The sequence below is a fragment of the Gracilinanus agilis genome, chromosome 1, assembly GCF_016433145.1.
Source record: "Gracilinanus agilis isolate LMUSP501 chromosome 1, AgileGrace, whole genome shotgun sequence".
NCBI classification, from domain to species: domain Eukaryota; kingdom Metazoa; phylum Chordata; class Mammalia; order Didelphimorphia; family Didelphidae; genus Gracilinanus; species Gracilinanus agilis.
The window spans coordinates 336,535,835-336,561,096 of NC_058130.1; positions in this window are offsets into that span (position 1 = coordinate 336,535,835).

Sequence of the window (25,262 nt, forward strand, 5' to 3'; positions counted from 1 at the left end):
CCAGCTCTTTCTGAAATCATCCTGTTCATCATTCCTTACAGCATAATAGTATTCCATCACCATCATGTACCACAATTTGTTCAGCCATTCTCCAATGATGGACATCCCCTCAATTTCCAATTCTTTGCCACCATGAAAAAGTCTGCTACAAATATTTTTGTACAAGTAGGTCATTCTTCCCCCCTTTAAAAAAATCTCTTTGGGATATAGATCTAGTAGTGGTATTACTGGGTCAAAGGGTATGCACAATTTTATAGTTCCAAATTGCCCTCCAGAATGGTTGGATCAGTTCATAACCCCACCAACAATATATTAATGTCCCAATTTTGCCCTCCAATATTTATCACTTTCCTTTACTGACTTATTGGCGAATCTGGTAAATGTGAGGTAATGGATACATCAGAGTTGTTTTAATTTGCATTTCTCTGATCAATAGTTATTTAGAATATTTTTGTTAATATGATTATTGGTAGCTGTGATTTCTTCATCTGAAAACATCTGTCAATTGGGAATGGTTTGTTCAATCTATTTTAAAGGGTTATGTATTTTATTTGTATGAAATGAGCAAAAATCCATGAGAAAGAGGTAGTAGGAAAACAAGAAAGAGAGCAGGGATACAGAATACTATGTAATAAACACATTATGAGACATGTCATGTGAAACCCCAGGGGGAAAGATTATTACTGCCTGGGGGAACCAAGTTCTATGAAGATAAAAACATTGAAGTTAAACTTTATCTCGTCCTCTCGGACTCCTTTGTGGCTCTTTATTCTTTTGACCAACTTCTCCATCATTGATTGGCTTTGACCAACCAACAAATCAATTAATCAACAAACATTTATTCATTAACTTCTTGATCTGTTCCAGGTACCATGCTAAGTACTGAGGATAAATGCAAAGAATAAAACAATCTCTACTTAAAACATGAAACATGCTTACATTCTGTGACTGTCCTTTTTTCTAATTTTTTTTTTACTGCAACTCATCTGATTACTCTTCATTCTCCTTTCCTGAGTTATTATCCATCTCCTGTTCTCCTAGCATGAGTATATGACAGACTTCTATCCTTAACTAAGACTTTTTTCTTTCCGCTCTCTCCATTGAGTTCATCAGACACCTTGAGCAATATTTTTGCATTGGATGATTCCTATACTTAGCCCACATGCCTTTCCATAGCTCCAGTCTCATATCACCAAATGCCCAGTGGAAATCTCATAGATATCTAAAACCAATATGTCCAAAATGAAATTTGTTATCTTTATCTTTTGTTCCTGGAACTAGGGTAAGATTTTTGGCACCCAAGACAATGAGTACAAACTTTGCCTGAGCAGGGAGCATAAAATATACCTTTAATTGGTAGAGGGGGCAGTATACACCACCCAGTGGTAGAGACTCTGGTATATCAGTTTGAGCTCACTGCTAGGGAGGACACTGTGGAGCTCCCTAGGATGGTTGAGCATGGTCTGGGGGAAAGACTAGAAGGCAAGGTACATACTTTTCCCAATGCCACCATCTGTTAGTGGTATTTTAGCTAATTTTATTTTAATACATTATTCTTACTAATTATGCGCTAAGTAGGTTCTATGGTTTTTTTTCTCATCCTACAATGCACTGCAATTATTGTTTATAACTACTAAACTGGGCAGCCTTTAAATTCAGTGCCATGAAGCAGTTGCCCCATGGCTCTGGTTCTCTCAAGCCTACCCTTCTTTGAATTTACCTACATCTATTAAAGACACTAATATCCTTCCAGTCACTTCGGTTCATAGTTTCAATGTCATCCTACTTTCCCCTTGCCAATGATGTACAATCAGTTCCTATTTCATTTTTTTTATCCTTAACTTCAGTCTTTAGAATCAATACTGTGTATTGGCTCCATGGCAAAAAAAAATGGTAAGGACTAGGCAATGAGGGTTAAGTGACTTACCCAAAGTCATACATCTAGAAAGTGTCTGAGGCCATATTTGAACCCAGAACCTTCCATCTCTAGGCGTTTCTCTCTTTCCACTGAGCCACCTAGCTGCCCCTCCCCCAGTTCTTATTAATTCTTTTGTCATTAAAGCTCACCTTTCTCCTCACACAGCCACTAGAGTTAAGTTCAGGCTCACAGAACACCCCAGACTACTGTAATAGTTACATAATTGGTCTCCCTGTTTCCACCGCTTTCCACCACTGTCAAAATAACCTTTCTATGGGAAAAGGACTTATTTGTACAACAATTTTTATAGCAGCTTTCTTTGTGGTAGCAAAGAATTGGATATTAAGAAGACACCCATCAGTTGGGAAATGGCTGAACAAGTTGTGGTATATGAGTGTAAAGAAATACTATTGTGCTATCAGAAATGATGACAAGAAGGATTTCAGAAAAACTGCAAAGATGTACATGAACTGATACAGAGTGAAATCAGCAGAACCAGGAGAACAATATTATACAGTGATCAACTGTGAATGCATTAGCTATTCTCAGCAATACAATTGAACCAAGATAATTCCAAAGGACTCATGATGAAAAATGCTATCCATTTCCAGATAAAGAACTGATGGAGTCGAATGTAGACCATGTTTCACTTAATTTCTTCATTGTTTAAAGATATGCATCTTCTTCTACATGACAAATATTGAAATATGTTTTGTATGATAGCAATGTATAACCAATAGCAGATTGCTTGCCATCTAAGTGAGGGGGAAGGGAAGGAAGGGAGAGAATTTGGAACTCAAAATGTTAGAAAATAAATGACAAAAATTGTTTTTACATGTAACTGAGAAAGAATAAAACATTACTGAAAGGGAGGGAAAATAGCCTTTCTAAAACACAACTATGTTTCTTCCCTGCTGGAAAATCTTCAATGGCTCCCTAGTTAATATAAAATAAAATTCACTTCCTTAGTCTGGTACTACAAGCCCTCCATTGTCTGCTTTCCACCTACTTGCCTAGTCTTACTTCATGTTTCCCTCTTCAGAATTAAAGTCTCTGCATTCCAGTCAAAACTTACTCTGAACTTATCTCCAAAACTGATACTCCATCTCCTGCCTCTACACAAAGAAATGGATTATATTAATTCCTCATCTCCATCTCTCAGAATCTTTTTCTTTTAAGGTTTAATTCAAGGGCCATCTCTTCCAGGAAGTCTATCCTGATCTCCATAGTTATTAATACCCTCACTTTCACTGATTTGAGTACATTTTGCATCCTCCCTGAAGGCAATATATATTACATTCAATGGCAATCTTTTCTCCTGGTTCTCCAGTTTGAATTAAACTTCCTGAAGGTAACACATATATTATTTTTCCCCCTACCTATCCCTTAGCACAGTGCCTTGCATATGGTAGGTGCTTCATAAATTTATTTAAATTTGAAATAGATGTTATCTGAAGAGGAATCATATATTTTAGGGTCTTAGCCATATATTTTTGTTCTAGTTATTAGGCAGGTGGAGACATCTTGAAATATTTTTTTCAAGACATTTTTATCTGCATATCTCTGGAATTCTAGTCTTTTCTCATCTGGCACTGAGCAGAATCACAGAAATGATAATCTTGGGATCTTACTGGCTTTCTTTCTTCCTGAAAATGTATTCTAAGACTACCCTGGAAAGACAGGGCAAAGAGCTATGCTTAGGGAAGTCCCAGGAGGCACAATTATTCATAAATTGAAAAGATATTGGGGGAGAAGGATTGTGGAGATATTTTCTCTCCTAAAAAGGGCCCTATTTTTGTCCTTCCTAAAGAACAATGTTCAATAGGAGGGAGAATCCCCGTGGAACCAGTTCAGGGCTGGTCACCTCTCCCATTGCTATATAAGAAGCATCTTTAAGAGTGTCTCATACAAAGCAGTATTTCATAAGTAGGATGCCAGATTACTGGCTCTTGGTCTCTGGTAGTGTCCCCAAATCCCTCCCCAAACTTCTCCACCCCCACATTTTATTTCATTTAATCCTCACAACTCTGTGAGGGAAGTGCTATTATTTTACATTTTAGGAAACTGAGGCAAGTAGAGGTTAAGTGACTTGCCTAGGATCACACACCTGGATCACATCCAGTCTGAGACTGGATGAGACTCAAGGTCAAACACTCAATTCACTGTGCCACCAAATTTGTTTGGTTTTGTGCTCATCTTTAACATGAAAATAGTCCCTTTTGTTTGTAGTTGAGTATGAATTACTTTCACTAGATAATTCAGGTCAAACTTGGAAGAATTGGGAGTTTGAAGAGGTTAGGAAAAATAAATGAATAAGTAATTAGGTCATTCAATAAATGATACAAAGGCACTTAAGATCGAGTTCCTGTACTCCAGGTGCTTGCTAGATTGGCGAACTTTTTCCCAGTTCAAGTGCCCAAAGGGCAAATTCAAACTGTCTTTGAGCCCGGGATTACCAGAGAGAGCTGAAGGAGAAAGTGCTTGCTTTGGGCAGATGATCATAGGGGTGGGACATGCAAAAAAATGTCCTTGGGTGCTGGGAAGTGGGGAAGGGAGCAGCAACCAGAGTGCTGGCTCTGAATGTATGCCACGGCTTTGCCAATGGAGAGATAGGGGAAATGGCATACATAGATGCACACATCCTCCCTATAATATTACCGCTATCATATAATGGGGGGAGAGGGACAGCTTAGAGTGGAGAGAATATTCCAGGGGAAGGACAGACTAATGCAAGAAAGCCAAAGGCTGTTTGGGGAATAGAAAAAAATCACGGAGGAGAGAGACAAGGCTCAAAGAGGGGTGGGGTGGGAGAAGATGGAGGAGGGCCTTGAATGACTGACTGAACAAATTGTCTTACATTAAATAGGCAAAGGGAAGTCTTGAAGGCCTTTGAGCAGGGCATTCACAAGATCAGATCTCTGCTTGGGAGAAGATATGTCTGGCAGTATAGCTGAGAATCGATTAAAGAGAAAGAGGTTGGAGTCAGTGAATCTAGTTAGGAAGGTATTGCAATAATCTCAGAAAGAAGAAAGGATGGCCTGGAGGCCTGGAGTAGAATGGTAGCTGGGATAATGGAAGCTGGGAGCTGAAGGAAAAATCCACGGGGGGCTTGGCAGCAGGCGGGGTGGGTAGCTGATGTTGATTTTCCCTACCTCGGTCGTTTCCTAGTTCTTTACTTCCTTCTTAAGCAGTTATAGGCTTCCTTTTGTTTTATAATTATTTGTATTCAGGTACATTACTCTCCAGGATGGGAAACAGTATGAGGGAAGGGATGCTATCTTATCATCCATTTAGTATTTCAATGCCTTCTCTCTCAAACCCAGCCTAATGCTTTTCTTGGAGGCACATTCACACAAAGTAAAAGGGGGCAGGAACCTCAGGGCCCCCAGGTTGTTGAGGCTCCAAAGTCTCTTCACATTTTCGAATGCAAAATGGAGCTTGGAGGATCTTTAATTTCATTCGAGTAGTACTCCCTCCATTGGAACCAGTTTGCACTCCCTCTCCAACTCTGGATGAATCACGGAGGAGAAGGCAGGCTGGCAAGGGAGGGCAGGAGCAATAGAAAGAGAGGTAGGAGGGATTTCCTCTAAATAGCTGATCTTTCCAGTTGTGTCTCCGGCTAACCTAAACTTTTGAAAGATGTCTTCAGGGTTTTCTTTGGTAGTATTCCAATGGCAGCTTATACCTGATAGAAAATAACATTTCTTTTTCTCCAGGCCATCTCAAACTGAGTTTTTTTTTTGTTCCCCCCCCCCCCCCTCCATCCACCAAAAGAAGTTCAACCAGATTCTAAATCTAAATCCCTCCAAGGCTTCAGTCAGGGAGTGGAGGAATGGAATTAGGCCTTCGGAACTGTCCAGCATGAGCAGGGGTGGGAAGATTGCTGTAGAAAGAAGGTATGTTTCCCCAGGGACCACTGCTCTACTGGAGAATCCTATCAGAGCACAGTTGCCCTTTCTCTCACTGGTTCTTTACCACCTGTCCAGTGATCACTTGCTCTGGGGCAGCAGCTTTCCCAAGAGTCCAGGTATGCCAGACTGGCCTGCTTGACAGCTGTGGGTTTATTCAGCCCTAGGGTTAAAACCAGAGTAATGGATACAGGCATTTTCCTGACCTTGGTCTTGACCCAAATCCAACCCACCTAATCTCAGCCCTCCAATGCTAAAGATGGAGAAAGGAACTCCACATTGTCCTTCTCTTCTTTCTCTGCCCACCTCTACTGCTTTGGGAATCTGGTTGGGTGGGACCTTCCTCTCTCTCTCCCGTTATCTCTCCCCACCAGAGGGAGCAAGGAGCCCCTCCCAGCAAAGCAATTCAGGCACACTACTAGCATCCACCCGCCAAGGCTGTCAACGGGTTAGGGTTGGAGACAACTGAATTGGAAGTTTGGAGGTCTGGGTTCTAGTCCTGGATCTCTTACTAACTAGCTCTTTGAGAGAGTGAGAGAATTGCTTTACCCAGTGCTGGGCCTGTTGTCCTTTGTCCAAGACCGTTTACATTAGAACATGTTAGAACTCGCTTAATTGCTCTCCAAGGTCCTTTTGACTCCGCTAGAGCTGAATAAATAGGCGTTCTGGGCTTCTGTGGCTGCGATTTCTAGTGAAACCAGGAAAGAAGGACTTCATAGTCACAGAAAATTCGAACAGGAAGGGACCACCTGAGGGTGACCAAATTCCTGAAGAAGAGCTCTGCCTATGTTTCCACAGCGTTGAGTTTCTTGAGATTCCGAACCTCCCCTCTCCCTTCTGTAAACCGTCTCCCCTCCAACCGGAGAGAGAGGGGGGCCCTGGAGGTGAGTGAGCGGCCTTCAAGAGGGCCTTTGTGAACAGCTAGGTTGAGGGCTGATTTTCCTGGCCCGAAATAGTTGTGAATGGTACCTGTGGGGAGCCGGTTGTTTGAGCCGGGAGCCGGTTGTTTGATCCGGGAGTCAGAGAGCCGGTTGAAGTAGGGATGATGGAGCCTAGGGTCAGACGGCTTTCTGCTAACTAGCGGCCGCTTCACTGGGTAGTGGCACTTGGTGATTTCAAAGCGTCGGTTTCTCTAGTAAAATCCTCAATCCCAGAGGTGGATGGCCAGTTCCCACCCAGCTGGTACGGACCTGGATTGTCCTAATTTTCATTTTCCCCCCTTATAGTCTGTTAAATTGACTAATAAACTCAACACAGGGTTCTCTGTGCGGCTTCAAAAAACTAGGTAATTTTGTTAGAAAACGTTGAAATTCAACCCCGAAGTATTCAGCCCCAGTGTTTAGTTAAAGTAACCCTGTGGGTTAATAAACTAAACAAAGGCAAACCATGCAAAACTGGAGCAATGAAAACCAGGCTAAATAAACGAAGGGAAGTTTATAAGAATCCTTTAGGAGGAAAAAAAAGAGCTAAGGCAAACGGCCTAGGAGTTTAATATGAAGCATGTGAGAGGGGGCTCATTTTACAGGTACGCGGCCCGACGGCCAGCAGCCATTGTCAAGTTGGCGGCGTTGATTTCAGATTTGTTTGAGCTCGTTTGGAAACTTTAGCCGGCTGTCCCGATTCAAGGAGCCGCCACTTGGTGTGGCCTCTCTCCCGGCCTCCCGGCCTCTCTGCCTCCCTCCAGAGCAGCAGCATCTCGCCCAGGCATTTGGACATCGGTACTTGGCTGCGCTCCCCCAGCTTCTTCCTGGTTCAGGCTTAGGGCCTCGGGCTCTGCAGTTTCAGTTACGAGGGGGTGCATTGAATTTATCCATATTATATTATGCGCACGGAGGCTAATGCTTGGCCCTCTTGTAAGTAGAGAGCGTTGTTGGCTTTAAACAAGCACTCCCATGCGGCCCAAGTGTTTCGCCTTTTATAGACGGGCCGCTAAGAGCAGGCACTAATCTGCCTAGCGACTGTGCCTTCCAAGGAAATGAATATGTTCTAATACGAGGATCCTTTTTTATTTTTATTTTTTTTTGTATGTTCTGGACCCCTCTAGAAGTCTAGAGCAGCCTTTCCTCACTTTCTCAAGATAATAATTGTGAATGCATAAAGTAAAATACTTAGAAATTACAAAGGAAAACAGTGTATGGAATACATTTATCAAAATAGTATCAAAAACAGAACAAATTCACAGAAAGAAGAAGGAGGAGGAGGAAGAGGAAGAGGAGGAAGAGGAGGAAGAGGAGCAGCAGGAGGAAGAGGAGGAGGAGGAGGAGAAGGAGAAGGAGGAGAAGAAGAAGAAGAAGGAGTCTGTGTGTGTGTGTGCATGTGTGCATTCGAAATGGAGACAGGGCGAAAGTAAACTTCTGGTTTGGTGCTTTCAAGAGACTCGGCGGTAGCTGACTCCCAAAGGCCAAGCAATTCCCAGTTCCTGCCTAGCTTGGCCTGGCCCTCCTTGCCCTGTCCACCGGACCAGGCGCCCACACCCAAGGAGAGCCCTTCTCTTGCAGGAGATGCTGACAGTTTAATAACATCAATTCCACCGTACAGATGAGCCTGCAGACCTTCCCAGCAGTTGTTTTTGATCAAACTGAGGGTAGGCCGTGGGTGAGCTGGTCCCTCTGCAGAAAAGCGGGTTTCTAAAATTATTTCATTTTACATTCGCATCCCCGAGAAGCTGCCGAGGAGGAGAAAGATGGCTGGGAAAAAACAAGCCCCAGAAATAACAATCCGCTGTTTTTTTTTTTTTTTGTTTTGTTTTGTTTTTTTTCATTTTTGAGGAAAAGCTGTACAAACAGCCATGGCCCTCGCTCCTCCCTCGTCCCCCGAAGCAGGTCCAGCCATGAAAGGAAATGGGGCAGATGAAGGAGGTTGATTTTTCTTTTTCTTCTTTTTCTAGAACACTTAGAATTTCCCTCTCTCCCTCACCTCCCCCCGTTTTCCGAGAGAGGGTGCCCCCCCCCCAGATCCGGGTGTCCTCTCTCCGCTTGGAGATCAGAGACGACACAGGTTCGCTTTTAAATGAACCTTCAGGCAGCTGGACAATAGTGTGGACCTCACACGGGGGGCACCTCTCCCTTCCCCCTCCCACCCCGCTCCATTCCAGGTCTGGGCACTTTGCATTCCTCCCAGTGAATCCTCATCACCTAAAATAGCAACTGGGGGGGGGGGGGGAGAGGCGGTGGGAGGATGGGCTGATGGACCATTGAGCAACGCAGGGTTTTTGAGAGAGTTGGGCCTGTGGGTGTTTTAATTCTTTTTCAAACGTAATTGGACTGCTGAGTTTTTTGCTAGGCGGCGGGGGGAGACTAAGAGGAAGAAGAGGGGGAAAAATGTCGGGTGAAACACAACACATTTATCTATCAACCGCCTAGACAAGACAAAGAGGTTTTAACAACAGTTTGAAAAGAGCGGCCTGTGAATGGTTACTATTCAATTTGTATTTTATTCCCCGCTGGTCATGGAATTGAGATCAGAAGAAAAAGTGAAAACACATGGCTGAGGTCAGGGGATCAGAGAACCACCACATACAGCAAAGGAAGGGAAAGCAAAGGGAACTCGTGTGAAGAAATGGATTATATAAACAGAGCTTACCATCGCCTGCGCCCCATTATCCTATAATTTACCCTGCATGGGAGCATAGAAATATATTAAACTAGTGATAGGTTTTACCATTTCTTTACAACCTCGCCTCTTGCCAATCAATTCTACTATATACTTTCAGACATGTTTAGAATTCTTGAACTAATGTGTTTATTTTAAATATCACAGGGAAATTATTACATCACCAGCAAATAATGTCAGAGAGGGGGTCTGCCTCCCTTTTGAAGTCCTGAAGCAGTGAAACATGATTTTAATTACATAATCACTTTGAAACTATAATTATACAATAAACGAGGAGGATTAAGAGGGAAGTATAGAGTACATTAAAAATTGCTTAGGTCTTGAGAAAACAAACTGAACATGTAGGGGGAAAAGACAGGGATGAAATTCCAGGTCCTGGGGACAGAGCTGATAAATCCAGGCGATGGGGCTGGATCTTTAACTCCAGTTAAAACCAGGGTCCTAAATCTGAGTCTCCTTCGAAGCCTTACCTAATGTCATCCCTGCGGGCCCGCGGGCCGGGTGAATCCGCACCCCGAACTTAGTGTTACAGTGGCTCTGCAGCGCTCTTTTCCAAAGTTAAAAACTCGGGAAACGTGAGCACGGAGAAATCAAAGAGGAACAAGGGAAATTATGGCACGGCTGGCCCTGGGTCCGTTTACAATTCTCCGTTGCACCAAAACAAATACTTTTTGTTGTTGTTTTGGCGTTTGCGAAATTCACAGTGATTGAAAGAAAGCCGAGATGCCTCCAGATGCCAAAGTAGAAGCTTTTCTGGGACCAACCTAGGGTTCGCCTTTGTTTTCCTTTTACTTTCTTCCTTCCCTGGAGGAGAAAGGAAGTGCAACCCTAACCTGCTCTGAACTAGAGGCCGAAGTACCTGCGGCTCCTTTAGAAATCTTCAGGTTTTGCCCCCTGACTTGTTTCTCTGGGCCGCTCAAAATTGGCCTGGAACAAATGGAGTCTCTTTTGTGATAATTAGACTCATGCCTGCACGCACATTGTCGCCCCCCTTCCCCTGGCACCCTCCTAGCGGAAAAGAAAGGTATTCTGATTTTCCCTTACTCTTAGTGAAACTCCAGAGACTGAGCAGCACCACATTCCGTAAGAACCGGTGATGCAGAAGCCGAAGGAAGCACACGTGCTGGCGGTATCTTTCCCGCGCTTCCTTCGGTTTCCGATCCTATCTTTCCTACCTGAGATCTGAAGGGGGAAGGGGTTAAGGAAAGCGGGTTGCAGAAGGGGCGGAACGCTTTATAGTTCGGACCTTCTTGGAGGACTGGGTGTAGCTATCCGACAGGTTAGAGATCAAAGGGCTCTTTTTGCCTGATCCAGAAAACTGAGTTCAGGCGCTCAAGTGGCAACAGATCCTCGAGGGACTCACTAAGAGACTGGAGTAGGGGGACATTTTCCTTTCCCTTTTCTTTCTCATCTCTCTTCCTTTCTCTTTCCTTTCTCCTTACCTCTATTTCCGTGTCGTTGTTGTTTTTGGTCACCCCTGGTGGCCTTTCCCCTCCCGTCTTCATGCCTTGCTATTTTCTTCCATCTGAGACCAAGTAGCTCTCAAATTCTGGAGTGTCATTGGGGCTCTGTCTCGAGGCTTTTTTGGAGAGAAACGGAAATCCTCAGTTAGATTTATCTCAGCTGCTTCCGTCTGGTCTTTAACAAAAATGACTCAAGATAATTACAACAATGTACCTTTCCGCATACCCCGTCTTTCCTAGGATCCCAATTTTTTTAAGTAAAAGGCTCTTTTCTTTTGATGATAGCCATTGTCCTAGTAACGCTTGCCTAAGGCCGGCAAATCACATAGACCAATATAGACTCAATGTATAGTGAGTCATATAGACTCAATTTGGGCATAGACTAAGGGGCTGAATTTGAAAATGAAGGTCCTGAAGTCTCTCAGTGCCTTGAGCTTTTTGCCTAACTCAAAAATAAAGCTTTTCAGCGTCATTAATATTTAATATACCTCAGCAGTTTGTGGTCGGACAGGGAGGTACGCTCCCCTGAGAATTCTTAAGAGAATTCAGAGCCATAGAGACTCCTCCAGAAGAGTAGCTGGTAAGGAGGCTGGGAGAGGCAGGACATAGCATTGGACAAAGTCGGACAGCTATGGAGGTCCCCAAGTTTGCCCCAGACTGAGCCGATTTCTGAACTCCAAAGATGGAGAGCTTCCATTTACTGAAATTGAACAGTCACATTCACCGTGTTAATATTAAGGCAGAAGAATAGTATTAGTCTGCAGCAGACCATCAAGGAAAAGGGGAAAAAACAAAGGAGAAATAGTTCTTCCGGAGTCCTACTGTCAAAAATGTTTATTATTTACTTTGTTAAGAATAATACAATTTACTCAAAACCCTTCGTTTAAAAAAATAAAAAAGCACAACTTTGTATGCACGGGCGGAGCACCTCTCAAAACAGCCAGTACCTCCCGCACTTATGAACTGGTCTAGGAAACACCTTGCAGAGAGGGCAGGAGTGCGTCCAACCTCCAAATATACTTAGCTCTTTCCTTTGGAGAAGACGGAGACCGGAAAACTAAAATTCTTAAGGTAGGGTCCTATCCAGAGTGGAGGTGTGAGATGGGGGCCTGGGAAGAGAGACGGAGGTCCTCAGAAACGACTTTCTGGGTGCGGGGTCGAGGAGATCACCAGATCTTTCTTTCTAAGTTGCTCAGTCCTGAGACCTGAGGCAGAGTTCCGATTCTTCTGCTACCTTTCAACTTCTCTAGGCCCATGTTCTCATCTGTAAAGTGAAGGAATTTGTCTAGATTATTTCCGAGGTCCTTTCTAGTTCTGGGTCTAGGATCCTATGATGTGGGAGGAAATTAATAGGAAAAGTTCATATTTTCAGAATGTTTTAAGGTGTGCATCTTTTCCCCCCATAAGAAATCTATGAAATAGGTTTTGGAAGTACCATTAACCATTTCTAATTTACAAAGGCTCATTGAGGTTAAATGATTTGTCCGTGGTCACACAAGTGGTGTTGGTGGCTCAATTTGAACCAAGATCTCCCAAATCCACAGAGTCCAGTGCTGTCTTTGCTATACCGTGAATCACCCCACCCTCCACCCCCTCAAGGTTCAGACTAACGATTTAAAACTCCTTTTATTTCTGCCCGGAATCAGAATTTCTGCAGCTAGCAGTTGAGTCCCTCGAATCCCTCCAGACAACGGCCAGTGTGAACACCCTGATGGTCTTTCAGCCATGATTCCTGATTGCAGTGATAATCTGAGTCGTCCAGTGAGCACGTCGAAGGGTAAATGAAGTCAGGAAGGAAACCATAAAGGCAAACGTTCCTAGGAGGAATGCGTGTCAGTACAGAGCGTCCACAGCAGCCCCGCGGGCATTGAGCTATTTCCTCTGCTGTGTGATCCTGTCCACCGCTTTGTGAAATTGTTTGTTTACACTGAGACATCTGAGGAACATCAGGAGGTGAGGGAGGGCTGTGCTGGATGATGGGTGGATTTCCAGCCTCTGTCTCTTGGCAGAATGCACTGAGCGATCCGGACCGCCAGACGCTGAGGGCTTTTTGTCCGAGGTCAAAACTAGCCCTTGGTGGGTTGGGCGTCCCTCATCAGGGATTCTGGAAATACAGTCTTCGCTCACCAAACCGCTGCCGACTCGCGCCCTCTGAGGAATTCATGCAACTCCGCGCACCGTACTCCCCGCCTTGGAATTCCTAGTCAGCCCGCGACAGCGTCCACTTGTCCTCCGAGGCCCTGGCCTGTGGCACATAAAAGCCCGATGTGCCTCACAAGCTGGCATTTAATGGAGTCAGTTCGATACTGTGCCAAGCACCGTTGGCAAACGCTAAATCGTGCACATGCAATCTCCATCACTTCGAGAGTCGTGGACTTAATGCCGTGCACACATTGAGTCATGCAGAGGAGAGGTCAGGTCGCATACTTTGCTGCCGCAGAGCGCGTGAGGGTATTAGAGACAGTGAAACCTCCTGGATAGCGGTTTATTTTAGGTTTATTATTTATTAGTGAACCCTAATCCTTTTGTCCTCTTTCCAGACTTTTCCTGTTCTGTATAGACGGTCCCTTCTACATACACTTAAAAAGTACCGCCACCGTGCAGAGGAATGACACGAATACGTGTCCTCATGGAGCTTACAGTCTAGTCGAGAGATTCAGTACATGCACGTACAATAACAAGAATGAATGGCAAAGTCCCAAGAGTTGCAATGCGTTGGGCAGACTACATAAATGGACTTGGGGAAAGGGGACCAGAGAATCATGCTAGCATATGTACAAATCATTTAAATACTTATTCCTTTATTGAATAAGGAAAGCGGTATGAACATAAATTATACTGATGTCAAGCATAAAATTATAAAAATCCTATATCTCAGGTTAATTAACAAGCCACCACCCAGCCCAGGAGAACAGTGGATAGACCTTTGGGCCTGGAGCTGGGAAGGTCTGAGTTAAATCCCACTTCAGACTCTGAACTAGCTGTGTAATTCTGGGTAAATCACTTAACCTCAGTTTCTTCGATTGTAAAATAGGGACACCAACGGTACCTTCTTCCCAGAATTGTTGTGAGGATTAAGTGACATAATATTTATTTCATAATAATATTTTATTTTTCCTCAATTGCATATAAAAATAATTTGTTAACAAATTTTTAAAAACAAAACCCATTACCTTCTGTCTTGGAATCAATACTGTATATTTGTATTGGTTCCAAGGCAGAAGGGTAGTAAGGGTGAGGCAACAGCAGTTAAGTGACTTTGCTCAGGGTCACACATCTAGGAAGTGTCTGAGACAAGATTTATCCAGGACCTCTTGTCCTGGCTCCCTTTCTACTAAGCCATCTAGCTGCCCCCCAAACATTCATTAAAAAAATTTTTTTTTGAGTTCCAAATTCTCTGCCTCTTTCCAATTCTCTCTCCTTCACTGCTTCCCCCCCACCCCTTCCCTCCTTAATGACATACTATTTATAAAGTGCCTTGGACATAATAGGCAGTTGTTTCCTTCCTTTTGACCTCATTCTTTCTTAGTAGTTGTGGTCCAAAAAATTAGATCAGAAGAGGTACTCAACTTGTCACCAGAGGGGGGGAAAATGTCCCACACCCTTCTGGTGAAAAGCCTTCATGAATTTAGTTAGGCCTCTACTTTGAATACAAACACATCTGTCTCAAGTGAAATCTAAGTCTCACTTCAATAGTAAGCCCAGAGGCATAAGGCCATGCTGTCTGCATTTTGGCATCCAAGAGTTACTGGGGGTGGGTGGGGGTGAAACAATTATCACTCTGAAACCAACATGCTGGTGAATTTGGGGAAACTTAGGTAGGCTAGTCCTCCAACAAAAGACATTCTATAAGTCTGAGGCAAGTTGGTAAATGTCATCAGTTCCTATAAACAAGAAATTATAGCTGTACATTCATTTACCATTTCCAAAAACATTACATTATTTTATTTGCTACTCACAATAAATTTGTAAAGTAAGGATAGGTGGTGTTACTGTTCCCCAGGGTGGCATAATCAAAAGTATGGGTATACCATGTGCCAAATATGCCCAGGCACGTCCTAATGTTTCCAACATAGTATTTTGTTCTGACTCTTTTTTGTTTAAACTTTTGTTTAAAGTTAAGCTGTTAATTAAAAAAACAAAAACAAAACCCTTAGCTTCAATCTTAGAATCCATATTGCATATTGGTTCTGAGGCAGAAGAGTAGTAAGGACTAGGCAAAGGAGATTAAGTGATTTATCCAGGGTCACACAATTAAGAAGTGTGGGGTCAGAGTTGAACCCAGGACCTCCCTGTCTCTAGGCTCTCAAGCCACTGAGCCACCTAGCTGTCCTCTAAGCTGTTACTTTTTTAAATTTAAGTTTTAGGTTTCTTTAGTTTTATGAATAAAAATATCGTCATTTATGATTACAGATCCAATAAATGTTTGCATGCCCTAAAGAATGTGGTGTCGCTTCCTGTGGATGTATTGAATCTAGGTTCAAATCTTAGCTTCGAGGTATTGTAGCTGCCACATACTAGTTATGCTACCTTGGCCAAGTCATAGCTTCCTATCTCAGTTTCCTCCCACTTCAAATGCGGCCAAGAATATTACTTGCAGTGCCCGCTGTGTAATTGCAAGAAGGGCTTTGCCAGTGTTGAAGTCATCTATTATGAACTATTATTTTAAGATGAGGAAACTCAAAGAGATTAAATAGCTGATCAAGAACTGAACCGAGAACCCAGATTCTCCTATACCTTACCCCAACGTTCTTTTTTCTCCGCCCAGTAGTTGTTATGTGGAGATGCAAAACATGGAATCCCTTCAAAGGTACCTTTGCAGGGATTCCATGCTTTGCATCTCCACATAACATAGTGTCTACTGTTCCTTTCAGTAATGGACAAAATTAGTTTAAATACAACGAAAAGAAAACTTCATGCATGTCTTCTCAGGCCACTTTGACTCAGTTCCTTTTTCCACCCTTCTCTTACCGGGACTCCCAGATTCCAGAAGTCACCAGAGTTTCACATAAACTTGAGGAGGAGCCCTAGAACGAGGCAGGAGAGCGGAATCTGGGCAACACTAATCTTCCCTGAGAACCCGGCAGACTGGCCGCCCCACCAGTCGTCTCCCCCTGCGCCCGAGGCAGTGCGGGGAGGGTTGTTTTGTTCTGGCCGAGGAAAGTTGCTGCGTGCACGTCCAGTCTCTTAAAATTACCAGGGTGCAGAGCGGCCTCGTGGGGCTGAACCCAAACCACCTCCTTTCCCTTATTCTTTATCTTCTCCCGTAGGGTCATGCAGTGCCCTGAAAGAATGACTGAACTCGGAGGGGAAAGCAAGGCCCGTGCTTGGATTCCACAAAGTACTTTAAGTTCACGTGGCTGCTTAGAATGCACAGGGATCTGCATAGGAATTTAGTGTTTGCTAAATCAAAAGATCCAGGCTTCCGGGGCAAGAACTCACTATTTGACCAAAAACTGTTGGGAAAATTGGGGAATGGCACACGGAATTGACCAACCACATACCAAGATAAGGTCCACATGGATATATGAATTAAGCATCTAAACATAAAGGATGATACCTTAAGCAAATCTGTCAGATCTACCCTAAGAGAAGAATATAGGACCAAACGAGATAGAGAACATTATAAAATGTGAAATGGCTAGTTTTGCTTATATTAAATTAAAAAGGTTTTGTACAAATAAAAAAATTCAACCAAAATTAGAAGGAAATCAGAAAGCTGGGGGGGGAAATTTTATAGCACGCATCTCTGATAAAGGTCTCATTTCTCAACTAAATAGAGAACTAAGTCAAATTTGTAAAAATAAAAGCCATTTTCCAAAGTATATGAACATACAGTTTGGGTTTTTGTTTGTTTTTGTTTTTGCTTATTTATTTTTATTTTAAAATATTTTTCCAGGTTTACATGATTCATTTTCTTTTCCTCACCCTCTGCCCTCCCCTCTCCCAGAGCCAACAAGCAATTCCACTGGGTTGTACAAATGCTGTCACTTGCTACCTATTTCTATATTATTCAATTTTGCTATAGATTTTTTAAAAAACCTAAACCCCAAATCACATACCCAAATATATATGTGATAAGTGATGTTATAGAATAGGCAGTTTTTGGAGGAAGAAATCAGTCATCTATAGTCAGATAAAAATGCTCTAAATCACTATTAATTAGAGAAGTGCAAATTAAAACAACTCTGAGGCACCACGTCCCATGTATTAGATTGGCTAATATATCAGAAAAAGAAAATGATAAATGTTGGAGGGGATGCAGGGACGCTATTGGTGGAACTGTAATCTGATCCAACCATTCTGGAATTTGGGATTATGCTCAAAGGACTCTAAAACTCTACATATATTTTGATCCAGCACTATCATTACTAGGCCTGTATCCCCAAGAGATAAAAAAAAAGAGAGAGAACCTATTTGTAAAATATATTTATTGCAGCTCTTTTTGTGGTAACAAGAAATTGGAAATTGAGGGAATGTCCATCAATTGGGGAATGGCTGAACAAGTTGTGGTATATTGATTGTAATGGAATACAATTGTATTGACATGTTGGATGATTTCAGAAAAATCTGGAAAGACTTCCATAGACTGATGCAAAGTGAAGTGAACAGAACCCGAAGACCAGAAGAACATCATACACAGTGAAAGCAATAACTTTTGATGAACAGCTGTGAATGATCTAGTTATTCTCAGCAATGTAGTGATCCAAAACAATTCTAGTGACTCATGATGAAAAATGCTATCTGCCCTCCAAGAATGAACTGATGGAATTGGACCGCAGACTGAAATATACTATGTTTCACTTTCTTTCTATTTTATTTTTGTTTGAGATTTATTCCACAAAATGACTAACATTGAAAAATACTTTACATGATTGCACATATGGCATCTATATCAGATTACTTATCATCTCAAGGAGAGAGGAGGAGGAGGAGAAGAAGAGCGAGAATTTGGAACTTAAAACTTAAAAAGAAGAATGGTAAAAGTTATTTTACATATAATTGGGGGGGGGAATAACTTTTTTTAATAAAGGATTCACAGGGGTCTGGATGAGAGATTAATTGTTGCTTTCTCTCTCCCACCTGCTCCTCTTCAGGTTCTTGCAGCCCAGACTATATGTAATCTCACAGCAACTTGAGAAAAAGCAGGGCGCAAATACAGTCTCCCCACTACAGATGGAGAAACTGGGCTTGGCTCAATGACCTCAGAAATGCAGGTCAAAAATTGCTTATGTGTTTTGTATTCACGACTGGAATGTTTCCCCCTCTGAAGCAGGTTGTTTTTCTTATGACCTAAGTTTCCCTTACTACAAACTTAGGGATAAATGAAACAAGGCACCCCTAGCTCAGGGATACCATCTAATCCCCCCAGGAGCTGGGGATTCATTAGCTAGTACTTGTAAAGTGCTTTGAAAATTGTAAGTGTCTAGAATCATGATTAATTATCTTGGCACAAGGCCTATTGTGACAGTGTAAAGGGATTCCTGACCTGATCATTATATATCTATCTTGTTCCTCAATGCTCATAACTTCTTCCTAGGAGACAGAATTCGCTGAGCTTCTGGCCAGGACCCAGGCTCTTCCCAGACATATGTGTCCTGTTTTTTCTCGTTGCAGGCAGGGGTAAGGGGGTAGTACTGAAAATAGCAATATAAAGAAGGAATAGGTTTTGTAAGGAGGGAAAATTGCTAGCAAGAACCAAGGCAGTAGTTCAATAAAGATACATTTTACAGGGCCAAACAGGCATTGTCCAAAGCAGACCAAGCTAGTGCTTGCTTCATTGGGAATTGTAAGATCCCAGAAAAGGGTTTGCCCCACTTCTGAACATTTTCCAGAGACCCTGACAAGCAGATGAAAGACAGTAGGAGAGCAGGTGTGTCTCCTTAAAAGGGGGGCTGCGTCTCCTGTTTTTCCTTCTCACAGCAATCATGCTGCTTGCCAGAAGTAGGTTTTTCAGCATCAAGGTACTGATTGTCTTGCCAGAAGAGGTTTTTCAGCATCAAGGTACTGATTGTCTTGCCCAGTGTCATAGTCAGTGCCATCCTTGGGGCCTCCTCAGTGCTCAGTTTGGCAGGGAGCCTGGGAAGGTAGGGGAGGAATGTAGGAGAACATAGCTGAGACCTCCGAAGGGAGAAAGACACATTCCTCTTGAGTGACTCTCCCTGGCAAATGACCCCATGCAGAGCTAGGCTGCTTAAACCTGGAGTAGGTCTGCTGGCTGGAGAGAATGCCCTTTTCTGAGCTTTTCCCCCTGGCAGTTCGGAGTCCCAAATAATAGCTTCTTGTGAACAAGCTAAAGAATCCAATCTCGATTTCTCTGATTCCCAAGTCCATCATTTCCTGTGCCTTTGTCTTTTTTTTTTTAAACTTTATTTCATTTTCATGCAAAACACTTCCATATTGGTCATTGCAGGAAGAGCAAAGTCATACATAACCAAAATCCCAAAATGTATACATACAAAATCCATACGTAAATATATGAATGTGAAAGACAACTCCAATAGTTCTTTTTCTGGAGTTGTAAAGCATTCCCCGTCATGTCTTTCAGGACTGTCCCAGATCACTGAATTGTTGAGAAAGTTTTTGCAGATAGTCATTGTCCAATATTACTGTTAGTGTGTATAATATTCTCCCAGCTCTGCTTATTTTGTTCTTGTGCCTTTGTCTTTCTAGATGAAAGTAAAGGTTTTTAAAGCTTACTTTGTCTAGAACTAGATAGATTAAAGGTATTGCCATCTTAATGCCTGGTCATTGCCTGCCCCCTGGCTGCCCCAGGTTGCCTGGAGGACTTTGGTGCACTTCGTGACTTTAGATTTTATAATAAAATCACATCCAAGCATGATTTTCTAATAGTGGATATTTTCTTTTCAGGAATCTTTTTGTCATTTTTGTTGCATTAAAAACAAAATATTCCCTGTATCCGGTGTTGACCTGCTTTGTTTTTTAATTTCTCTTATTCTACATCTAGTCTGTCAGTCAACAAGCATTTATTAAGCCCTTACTATATGCCAGGTACTGTGCTAAGGACCAGGAATACATACATATACAAGGGGAAAAAGCCCCTGCCCTTATGGAGATTACATTCTAATGAGCATAGTGAGAAAAGAGATGTATGGCTTGGGCATGCTCCTTAAATAGAGGTTTTTGGAGGAACCATGCAATCAGAGAGAGGATCTCCAGGGGGAAGAGTTCTTTGGGGATGTGAACTCCAAGATTAAAGTGATTCTTCCAGCATGAAGACTTTTCTGCACATGGTGGAGAGGTTTGACATTGTTTGGTCTTGAGTCTAAAATGAGACAAAATAATTAGATAAATGCAAATTAAAGCAACTTAGAGGTTTCAACTCATTCAAGAATTGAACAACTTAGATGGTATTGTGAGAGCATGAAAACTCAAGCTCTTGACTGACTAGAAAACCAGTACTTATCTTCCCACTTTGGCTGATCCTTATGTATTCATTGTTTCTCTCTTCCTCTTTTATCTTTCTTACTCTTTCAACTCTATTAAACAAAACATATATTGAAATGCCTACTATGTGTGAGGCACATGGGGAATAAAACACAGCTCTTGCCCATAGTCTAGTAGGTGAGATTTCTTCCTTTTAGTTATTTAATGTTATCATTTCAGTCCCCCAAAACTCTAAAAGGCAGTATGACATAGTTGAAAGGACTCTGGATTCGCCAGCAGGAAAACCTGGGTTCTAATCCTACCTTGGATATTTACTGTGTAACTGAGTGAGCCACAAAACTTCTCTGCAACTTCCTCATCTATAAAGTAGAAGAGTTAGCCTTAATGGTATCTGAGCCTCTTCTAGTTCTAAATCCATAGATTTATTCTATGAATCATTCTTTTGCCATCTAGAAAATTTTCTTTTATCCAGATCCCCTAGAACCCAGCATTATACCAACTTGGGTGTAATCTCCATTTCATTTTGACAACTAAAGTTGAAATATAAAGACCTAAATATTTCAGTCTCAAAAGAGGAAGGGTTAGAATTAGGGCTGGGAATGAAGATTTGAGACTGGTCAAAGAAAATGCAAATGTAAAGAAAAAGAAAAAGAAAAATACATGTTTATCATAACTAATTCAACAATCATCTATGATACTCTCTATACAGAGGCCATTTTCATTTTTTTAATTAAAATTTTTTCACATGATGTCAATGTAATTTTTGGTTATTGACATTCTGCCATCCACATTATCTCTTTCCCTCCTCCCCAAGTAGCAGGTAATATGATATGGGAAGTATATGTGCATCAGGAAACACATCTTCCCATGTTTATCATGTTGTAAAATGACACATATTGCTTATAGTAGAGAAAAATTCATGGAGGAAATATAGTGAAGAATGGTATATTTCAATCTGCATTCAGGCTCCATCAATTCCTTTTATGGTGGTGGATATGTCCATCATGATTCCCTTGGAGTTGTCCTTGGTCCTTGCATTGCTAGTAATAGCTATCATTCACAGTTGATCTTCATACAATATTGCTGTTACTGTGTACAACTGTTCTCCTGGTTCTGCTCACTTCACTTTGTATCTTGTAAAGACTTCATATAAGTCTTTACAGGTTTTTTTTATGATCATCTTATTTATCATTTCTTGTGGCACAATAGTATTCCATTATAATCAATTACAATACCACAACTTGTTCAGCCATTCCCCAATTGATGGACATCCCTTTGGTTTCCAGTTCTTTGCCACCACGAAAAGAACTTCTATAAATATTTTGGTATAAGTAGGTTCTTTCCCCCTATCTTTGATCTCTTTGGGATAAAGACCTAGTAGTGATATTGCTGGATCAAAGGGTATGCACATGCATTTTTTTGTTCCATCCTTAAGACGAAATGAAATGAGCATTTCTGTACATAAAACTGTAACAAATCTACTATGTAGAGTTTGTTTTTCTTTTAAAGTATAAAACAAGTTCAACAAGTAACTTTCAAGGTTGCCTTCCGTATCTGTAATTCTTTATGACTTTCCTTTTATCCTCTTCTCTCTTTGGGGTGGTAGAGAATCCTGTTTTCCTCTCATTTTCCTTCATTTGAAAAAAAAATGAAAAAAAATCCTTGTAAAATATTCATAATCAAGAAAAGCCAATCAGCATATTGGCCATGTCCAAAACTATATGTCTCATATCTATCACTTCTCTGTCAGGAGGTGGGTAACATGTTTCATTATCCGTATTTTGGAAGGGTGGTTGGTCACCGCATTGATCAGAGTTCTTATCTTTCAAAGTTATTTTTTCTTTACAGCATTAAAATCTTAGATATTGTTCTCTTGGTTCTACTTATTTTATTTTCCATAAGTTCATACAAGTCTCTGTCCCCTTTGTGGTATACATATCTATACCTATATCTATATCTATATCTATATCTATATCTATATCTATATCTATACACACACATACATTTGTAGATATAGTCTGCCTTAGAATCAATACTTTATTGGTTCCAAGGAAGAAGAGTGGTTAGGGCTAGGCAATGGGGGCTAAGTGACTTGCCCAGGGCCACACAACTAGGAAGTGTCTGAGGCCAGAATCAAACCCAGGGCCCTCCCATCTCTGGGAGGAAGGGAGGTTCTTCTCCTTCCTGGGTTTCCTGTTAGGCAATGAAGTTGAGCCTCAAAGGTTTGGCAGTTTCACCATCAATTTTTGGGGGCAAGAGGAATGGCTCCTTTGCCCTTCTTGCCATCTTGCTATCAAATAAGCCTCACAAACTGAGTTAGTGCTTTGGTCTTGTCTATATTTGGTGTACAATATTCCTGTATATTTGTGTCCAGGAACAAACATGTAGCTGTCTGTGGATAGATATGTTTGTGTACTGTACAGTAGAGCCCCTAAATCACCCTGGGTTTATTGTGTATACCTTGGCAAACCATCTCCAAAGATGGACTAAGCCAGGCTGATAGTAACTGATGAGCCACAAACCCATTGGTAGATTACGGTTTTGTCTACCCCAAACATTTGAAGACTTTCCCTAGTAGAATGAGAAGATGAAAACAACTTATTCCAGTAGTCATGAAGGCATCTGAAACAGGAGCTTGGTCTAGAGCTTGATCAGATGTCCAAGATGCCAAGGTCATCCACTGCATCCTAGGCCATTGCCAGTTGTCCTGACTTGTCTTGCTACTGGACTTTAATGATTCTGGAAGAGAGAGTGTGACTTTGTATAACTCTGCCTCACTTAAATCCAATTCATATGCAAGTGAAGACATCACTGATGGTGCCATTGGTCCTCTAAGAAAAACCCATATTTGATTTTCTTAAAAGCTGGGAGCTGGGCTTCAATCAGGGTTGATCGATCCATAATAGCAAGGTGGCAAGAAGGGCAAAGGAGCCATTCCTCTTGCCCCCCAAAATTGATGGTGAAACTGCCAAACCTTTGAGGCTCAACTTCGTTGCCTAACAGGAAACCCAGGAAGGAGAAGAACCTCCCTTCCTCCCCCAGAAGGGTTTACCACCATAAGAAAATTCAAAATCTCTACAATGAGAGAAAACCCGCAGAAACACTAAGAAAGAAAAAGAAGGAGCCCCATGTGAACAGCCCAGAGCAAGAAAAGCTATGCTCAAGAATTCCAGACAGTGCAGAGAGAGAGAGACTCCAGTAATTTCTCATCACCACCAGTCTTCATGGTTGGAGGTTATAGAAACATGTCTTCTTTGCTCTAGGGAAGAGGGTAACTAGCACATGTCACATCTTACTACCTCTTTCTTCTTTATTCATCCCACACTCTTGTTTTATATCCTTCTCTTACCCATGTGTTACCCTGAGGCTGCCCATTCCTCATTTTTAAGCCCAGTTCTCTAATTAGGCCTTGTCACTAGCTGTTGCCTTATTTCCTGGGCTGGTTGGGTGAGGCTCTACCAGAAGTCTACAGGGATGCTTGAAGTTGTGCCAAGGTAGCCAAGAGCCAGGCAGACAGCTGGGTTTGAACCCCAAGGCCAATAGGGTAAACTTCAAGACAGCTCATCTTCTTTCCAGTTGCCAATTTGCTTATATTCAAATGGCGAAGGAGAATATGCCCAATAGCTTAATTGTCCTGAAAACCCCAGACACCAGCATTGTTCTTCTATCCAGTCACTGGCCTGAAATTTTTCTCTTGTTCCATTGCCACAGACCTACAATTTGTACCTCACGAATGCACTGAGGGATCCAGAGATCTGTCACATTACTGCTCCTCCCTCCACAACTGGGACCAGTAGGTTCTCACTTCGAACCATCTGTGACTGTGGGTTCAGAACCTGGATTTGATTGGATGTACATATGACTTGAGAATGTCTTTCTGGCAATTCATGACAAAGGGCTTTGATGAGTCACATGGTGGGGCGGAACCTCTCGTGGCATAAAGAACACAACACCTCAGAAATGGTTCAGTGGAAAGAATGAGGGGCTTGGCTTCAGGAGCTCCAAGTTTGAGTAGGGGCTCAGCCACTTACTAACTGACTAGAGACTTTGTGCAAGTCCCTTAGATAATAAACTCCCAGAACTTGAAAGGGCCTCCCACTTGAAACTCGAATTTCCTCTGCGAGAACCAGTCTTCTTTTGAAGACACTCAACAACGAGACTCATTACTTCCCAAGGTCACCCAGATAAATATCTTCTTCATCATCAGTTCCAAGATTAGTTTGTCATAAAGACTGTGATCTTCACTTATCAAGGTCTACCTCATTTCATTCATTCTTTCTCTAAGCCCTAGTCTCCTCATATATAAAATATGGATAATAATTCTTCACAGGGGTACTGAGTACCATGTTAATGTAAATTATTCTTGTTGGGAGAGGCTATGGAGTGCAATGGATAGAGTGATGAATCTATAATCAGGACCAGGTACCCAAGGTACCCAAGCATACCTTGTACCCCCCCCCCCCACCAGGTACCCAAGAGATGCAGTGATAGGACCCTGGACCAGAAGTTAGGAAGACTCAAGTGCAAGTTTCATCTGAGGGGCTTGCTAGCTGCACGACCTTGGGCAAATCCTTTGTCTTCTGTCTCAGTTTTCTCATCTGTAAAATGGGGATAATAATAGCAGCAACTCCCACCTCTTCCAGTTGTCAAAGTCCAAATGTTAAAAGGAGATAATATTTGCTAAGCCTTTTGCAAACCTTAAAGTGCCATATAAATGCTAGTCATTATCATTAGTAATACTAGCTGAAAGGACCCTGGGTTAAATGCTTAATGTCTCTGAGGCAGCTCTCTTAGACTTATCTACTTGAGTTATCAATACAATCTTACATCCTTGATCCATCTTTATGCAATTTTCCTTTTCTTTTAATTTTTTAACCATTAATTTCTTTCTCAGTAACATCTCTAAGACAGAGAAGCAAACTATATAAACTATATAAAAATATAGTTATAACA